Genomic DNA, 7,767 nt, shown 5'->3' with positions numbered 1-7,767 from the left:
TCATAGTGAAGAGACTAGTAACGTCAAGTGTAACCAGTAAAAATGGTTCCCTATCTTTCAGTGTAGCAGTAAACTCATATAAGTCAAGCAAAAACTGTTTGCTATCTTTAAGGATAAATTTATTACTATCCACTAAAGGTCTAAGAAAATATTCTAGTAGAATAGAAAAAGGCTCAGTTAGCCATCCTTGCCCTGCTACAATAGGTCTCAGGGAGGGAAGTCAATGACTTGTGAATCTTGGTAAGCCTTGTATTACTGGTATCAAGGGATTCCTAACTCTAAGATATTCAAATAGGGTATCCGAAATAATATGACTACGATGGAGGTCATCTAGAGTGTCATAGACTTGGAAGACTTTCGTACCAACCTCTAAAAGGCTTATATTACCATAGAATGTTCCATCACTTAACATAGAATCCATCATACTGATGTATCTAGTGGAGTCTAAAATCACTATGGGGCCTCCCTTATCAGCTGGTCTTATAACTATTGAGAGGTCATTTCTGAGATTGTCTAAGGCTTGTTTTTGTAAATATGTAAGATTGTAATTACGTTTTTAGTAGTATTTTTACTTCTGTTATCATAGTACTTATATATATCATTCTCTACCATTCTGGAGAACGTCTCTATAACTGGATGTATATTTGGAATATATAAACTATTAGGTCTAAACCTCTCCAAATCTCTTTTCTCCTCTACTTGGTCTTGATCTCTAAAATTCAATTTCAGTTGGATATTCCTAATAAACATCTTTACATCTAAAATAGAGTCTGTTAATTCACTATCTCGTGTAGGGATAAAACTTAGGCCCTTGTTTAAAACTTCCTCTTCAAAGGTACTTAAAGGCCTGTTAGACAGGTTGACCACTAGGGTCCCCTGTTTTCTCCCACATTTTCTTCAAACTTGGTCCTGGATGTTCCCCTCCTGACCCTTTCCGTTTGTTCCTCCCTCTGCTTTGGGATCTCTGTCTCCCTGGGAAGGATTTGTTGGCTATGGGGAAAGGGGTACATATGGGAGATCTACTATTACCAGTTCTTGGGAAAATATCATTCAGTTCCTTCATATTCTTCTTCCTAACTACTGGTTCATTACTTTTATCTGAGAGTATGTTAGCCACTTTCCCTTTATCTGTAATGGGACTTGCAACATCCTCTGAGTATACAATATGTACCACATCTGATGTATTTTCATTCGTTATAGCATTGGTAGTAACATCGACATGGTTATCCATTGTTACTTCATTAAGTAATGGTGGGATAACATCCTTAGTAATACATGTATTATTCACTTCAGAACAAATGCGTACAGCTTTTGTTACATTAACATTATTGTCATTACTTGTTTCAGTTACATTTCTAAATACATGCCCATTACCCTGTTCTTTGCTGTAACGTGGCCAAGTAAAGACATTCCCATTTTGGAAATCCTGTATGTCCCTCAAAAGTTTATTCTTTTTTATTTCAAGAGTTCTCTTCTCAAATAATTGAACATTGTCTAGTAGTTTCTCCATACCATATTGTGCCTGTGGACTCTGAAATTTATTAACAAAACACTCATATTTTTCATTTACACTTTTCCTTAAAAGTTCCTCTTCATGAAAATGAAACTCATTAAGGAGTCTCATATAATTAAAACTGAGTTCTAAATTGAGCTGTTGCCATTTAAGCAACAGCTCAGGAAAGTTGTTACCTGAGGTTGGCATCTTGAGAACGCGTAGACCTCGAGGTATCACGTCTCTCAAGACATGCCTCAAAATGTTGCCGTTGCAACTGGAGCCTCTTTAATTTAATAAAGTCAAATTCCATCTTATCAAGTTCCCTTCCTATCTCTGCGATGTCAGGGATATTACCAGTTCAATTTCTGGTTCAACAAGTAATAAAATGTTCTCTGTAGCTGTTAAACAACTCCTGAAACGTGTTAACTTCCGATTAGCGCGATCCAGTTCCTCTGGTCTATAGGGTAGTTCCACATTCACCTCCGATGGACTGCTAGCCATTCCTTACTGCAGGCGTTAAACAGGAATAGAATAAAACCAGGCAACAAGTTGCTTGCAGTAAAAGGTAAACGCTCCTAATTCAGGCGACAGTGTATCATAAATAAATTAACCACAAAAAGGAGCGAAATGGCTTTGCAGTAAAAAATCCAGTTCCCAATGTAAAATAACAAAAACAAAAACAGCAAACCTCTATTTCCAAAGTAAAACAGCTTTTTCAGCTCATAAAAGTAGTATGCTGCAAAGTAAAGCAAGTGTAGCTGGTTCTTCAACCCAAAAGAATCGCACAAAAGTATAATCCAAGCGAGAACTTTAATAGCTAGCTAGAGTTAAGCGCTTTCACCAAATGGCTTTTTCAAAACTTCAACAACTGCCATTAAAAACAAAGCATTTAAATATACAATGGAAGAAGTTCATTGGTGCACATGACATAGTTAATTGACTTAAACTCTAGTTCATTTACATATATACAGAAATCCTTCTGATATACTTCTAAAATACATTTAAAAAAGCTAAGATAGTTTATTCATCATAATACAGAAGGACATAGTATAAATACACATCTATGACATAAAACAAATGTAAAATAAGATAGTGAAATGTTATAAAAAGCACGGCTTTCAGAAGTGGCCACAGTGTCACCAAATAAATATAAGTACTCCCAAGGGTTAAAATCTTCTCTGAAAGACCAGCAATAATAATAAACCTGTTGTCCCTAGTATTTATGGTCTACCTAAGGTCCATAAAGATCTTTACATGCCACCAATGCGGCCCATAGTCTCAGGGGCTGGCTGGTGCACTGAACCCCTTTCTATATATGTTGAAGGCAGTCTACATGGCCTTTTAGAGAATTGTCATGCTATACTAAGGGATACCAAGATGTTCTTAACAAGGTTAAATAACAGAATGGATAATATTGATACAGATTTAGATTTTGTCTTGGTTACCATGGGTATAGAATCACTATTCACCAGCATACCCAATACATGGGGCATTGAAATGACAAGAGAGTTTCTGACAGTTAACAAGTGTTTTAATAATACCAAAATTCAATTGATTTGCAGTTTACTAGAAATTATCTTGGAAAATAACATTGTTACGTTCCAAGAACAGTTTTGTTTACAGAAGGTTGGCGTAGCCATGGGGACTCCCTGTGGCAACAGCTACGCCAACCTTGCCCTGGTTTGCTGGGAAGAAGTTAACATTCTATCTGACAGGAATCCTTTCTTAGGACAAGTACTATGGTATGTACGTTTTGTAGATGATGTCTTCATGTTATGGAAAGGTAATGGTTCGGACTTTACCTCATTTTTACAATACCTACACACCACCACCACTGATTTTTTGAGATTTTCTCACCAGATCTCTGCCACTGACATCAACTTTCTTGATGTACACATTACTAGGTCTAGTTTAAATCAGTTAAATAGTACTATTTATTTTAAACCGACCAGAAAGAATACACTTTTACATAAATCCAGCATGCACCCTAGACATATACCTAAGAATGTACTTAAAGGCCAAGTCTTTAGGACCTTAAGACTACATGATAAAGATGAGGATGCAGAGATTGCACTTAACAGTTTAAAATCTGATTTTCTGGAAAGGGGTTACCATGATACTGACATTGATAAGACTATTTCCAATGCCTGGCAAATGAGACATACCAGATGTAGACCATACCTTCAATCTACTAGGAATAATTCTGCTGATAACAATGTCATTCCGACTAGTAATGATTTTAGAGTTGTGTTCCAATTTGCTAGTAACATTAACCAATACACTGATGTTATTAGGAGACATTGGCATCTGTTACAAGAGGTCCCTAACCTTAATGCCACAATTGCCAATACTCCACGCTTTAGCTTTAGGAACAATAGGTCACTTAAACAGTATCTTTGCAACAGTGAACCACGCAACACTACATGCATTTCCACCCGTCACGGCACTTTTCCATGTAGATCATGTAGTGCATGCCCATATATCTACAGTAAAAACATATATATTCATCCAACCAGACATTTTAAACTACATTCCAACACTTATTCAGATTGCAAGACTACTGACGTCATTTACTTTTGTTTTTGCCAGCAATGTCCTGCCTTCTACGCTGGCAAAACTAATAGGCTTTTTAAAGACAGAATTTTAGAACATATCCGTGACATTAGGAATAATAAGCAAACAAATGCACTTGCTAATCATGTTATGTGCACAGATTCTTCTCATTCCTTCAAATTCTTTGTCTTGCAACACATTTATAGAAATCTGAGAGGTGGAGATATAGAAAATGTTACAGAGAGCCATGAACAGAAATGGATACTGAAACTTAATGCAGAAAGATACCCAGGCCTCAATGGTACCACCTCTTTGATTCCATTCTTGAAAGCAAGACGCCTTAAATATTGACAGTTTTTATTGTTCATTTTTATTTTTATTGTTACTTTTATTATATTACATTTTATGCATATGCAAATGTATTTTATGCAATATTTATTCAGCATTTTATATCTTATTCATACCATTACTATGCTCATGTTGCAACTGTCTCTCTAACTAACTTTTGGTGTATGACATCATTAATTCATGAGATAATTGTTTTTTTTTACCTATTTAAGCAGTGCTATTCACTTGATCTCTGTCTGATGAAGCAACTATTGTTGCGAAAGCGCTCACCTTTGTCTTTTACTTTTTGTTTTCATTAAATATTATTGTGTGTTACCTTGGTGCATTGTGTTTATATTTTTACTTATTTTTTGCACCTTGGTTTTACCTGCAGCCGTTTCTTTTTTGTTTCAATTTTGGAGGGATGTCCAGTTTTTTGCAACATCACTGTTTTCCCATATTTTCTCCATTTTTTGATGACTGTCTTCACTGTGTTCCATGGTATATCCAACACTGTGGAAATTTTTTTGTACCCTTCTCCTGACTAATACCTTTCAACAATGAGATCCCTTTGATGCTTTGTAAGCTCTCTGTGAACCATGGCTTTTGCTGTAGCAGGCAACTGAGTATATGTCAGGAAAATTCTACTAGGACAGTTGAACTTTATTTGGGGTTAATCAGAGTCTCTTTAATTGATGGCAGGTGTGCACCCAAGAAAACAATGTCGTAATTAAATCAAAAGGTGCTTCAACAAAGTATTAGTTTAAGGGTGTGCACATACAACAAAGTATTAGTTTAAGGGTGTGCACACAACAAAGTATTAGTTTAAGGGTATGCGCACTTATGCAACCAGCGTATTGTATGTTTTTTATTTTTTATATTTTTTTCCCTAACAGATTTGTTTGTTTTTCAATTGAATTGTACAGGTTATAGGTCACATTAACGGTGGGAAAAGTTTTTTTGTAGTCTCACTTTTTATATCACAAAAACCTGGCATTTTAACAGGGGCATGTAAACTTTTTATATCCACTGTATCCACAGTATGTGTATGTATGTATGTATATATATATATATATATATATATATATATATATATATATATACATACACACACACACACACATATATATATATATATATATATGTGTGTGTGTGTGTGTGTGTGTGTGTACATATACACACTCGATAGATATAAATGTATATAAATACACACACATACATATGTGCACACATATAGCTATATATATAGAAATATATGTAGATATATACACACACATACATTCATATGTATATATATATATATATATATATATATATATATATATATATATATATATACACACACACAGAGAGAGAGAGAGAGATACATACATACATATACATATATATATATATATATATATATATATATATATATATATATATATATATATATATATATATATATATATATATATATATATATATATATATATATATATATATATATATATATATATATATATATATATATATATATATATATATATATATATGTATATATATATATAGATATATAGATATATAGATATATATACACACACACACATCATAGACATATCTATATACCTATATATATATATATATATATATATACCTATATATATATATATATATATATATATATATATATATATATATATATATATATATATATATATATATACACACACACACACACAAAAGATACCCCCACACCCACACAAACACACACACACAGTGATGTCTCTTCTCTGGTCGAGTAATCAAGGAGCCTCAATCCTCACTACTGACACTGGTGAGGGACATTCACTTGAAGCAAAAAAAAAATGGATACACACAGTATTTCCAGATGCAGCTCTCTGCACCAAATACAATTTCCCTTAAGAGGGGATCACATGAGGCCCCAAATAAAACTCCAGTAGAGTTGAGTCCTCATCCAAGTATTCCAAGCTAAGGCCTCCACCACCCTCTCTGTGAAACTAGTGCTCTGTGTCCCTGCTCCAAGTAGCTGACACATACACTCTGAGATTTGATTTTCAAACACACCTGGGAAAGGCTGGCACAGATTTATCAGATATGCACCCTCTGCCCAGACTATAAGGTAGGTACTCCCACCAGAACACTCCAAAGCCAGCTATAAGGCTCTTACAAGGGTACCCAATTATATTGAGTAAAATTAATACTAATACAAATGGTAGTGTTTGACCAATGCAGCAAGGCTTTCAGGAGTGGCCACAGTGTCACCAAATAAATATAAGTACTCCCAAGGGTTAAAATCTTCTCTGAAAGACCAGCCATAATCAAAAGTTTAAATATATTTAATAGTAAATAATAAAAGAACATTACAATACTAAATATTTTTTATACTCCCTGGAAGCTCTCTTTGCCTTAGAGAATGCAGACATATGTGCGGTCACTGAGACATGGTTTAAAGCCGTGCAGAGCACACCAACAGTGCAAGGTTATAATGTTTTCCACACATTTAGGCCAGCTACTTTACAGGCAAGGACTAAATGTGGAGGCATCGCTATTTACATAAAAAGTAAATATATTTCAAGGCTTGTCAAACAGGACAATGCATTTGAGCTACTTCCTGTTCAAATCACTATAGGCAAAATTAAATACCTCTTCCTTGCATGCTATAGGTCCGCCTTTATGACCCAGGAAACCCATACCATGTATTTAAACTTTTTAGAAACACTAACCATCCAACCCGATCCCATATTCATGGGTGACTTTAATTACCCCACTATTAACTGGGAATTGTATAAGACACAAAATGTACATGCACAGAGATTCCTGGATTTTGTAAACACAAACTCCCTGGACCAGATAGTCAATACACCAACCAGGGGTGCAACCATACTGGATCTGGTCCTCACTAATATGGGAGAGTGCTGCACACTTCCTACTGTAATGTCTTCCCTGGTATGGTCAGATCACAAAATGGTCTCCTTTGAAGTAAAAATAAAACCTGGACCCCCAGCTAAACCTGGAATATTTAGAAACTATTCTAAGGCTAACCTCCTGCTATTAAGTGAGAACATGGTAAAATTTCAAGCCCTTATAAACCCTGAGAACACTGCTGGCTATGCAGCAGTGTTTATAGAAACCCTGTACAAGCATGTTAATAGCTGCACAGAGGCAGCTGTACCCACCACGAAGAAGTACAGAACTAACTCAAAAAACAAGCCACCCTGGTGGAATCACAAAATCAATAGGCTGTATAACAGGAGGAAGAAAATCGTGGCAAAAAAATTAGGAGGTGCAGCAGCCAGCAGGATAAAAGGATATCATCAAACTAAACAAAGACAAAAAGTTGACCAAATCCAAATTTGAGGTATGTTTGGCCTCCCAGGCAATGGACAACC

The 7,767-nt window shown here is 35.0% G+C and overlaps 1 protein-coding gene across 1 annotated transcript in view; it reads right to left on the bottom strand.

The window, feature by feature from the left end:
- ZCCHC7 (zinc finger CCHC-type containing 7) overlaps positions 1 to 7,767 on the bottom strand; it is a gene marked incomplete at its 5' end in the record, with an annotated part of 2,015,093 nt that overhangs the window by 526,496 nt on the left and 1,480,830 nt on the right. The gene's annotated exons all lie outside the window — the stretch shown is intronic.

This window comes from Protopterus annectens, chromosome 17.part0 (assembly GCF_019279795.1).
Source record: "Protopterus annectens isolate FY-2018-M chromosome 17.part0, PAN1.0, whole genome shotgun sequence".
Taxonomy (NCBI): Eukaryota; Metazoa; Chordata; order Ceratodontiformes; family Protopteridae; genus Protopterus; species Protopterus annectens.
The sequence above is the reverse complement of the archived record's forward strand: the minus strand, read 5'-3'. Positions and strand labels throughout refer to the sequence as shown.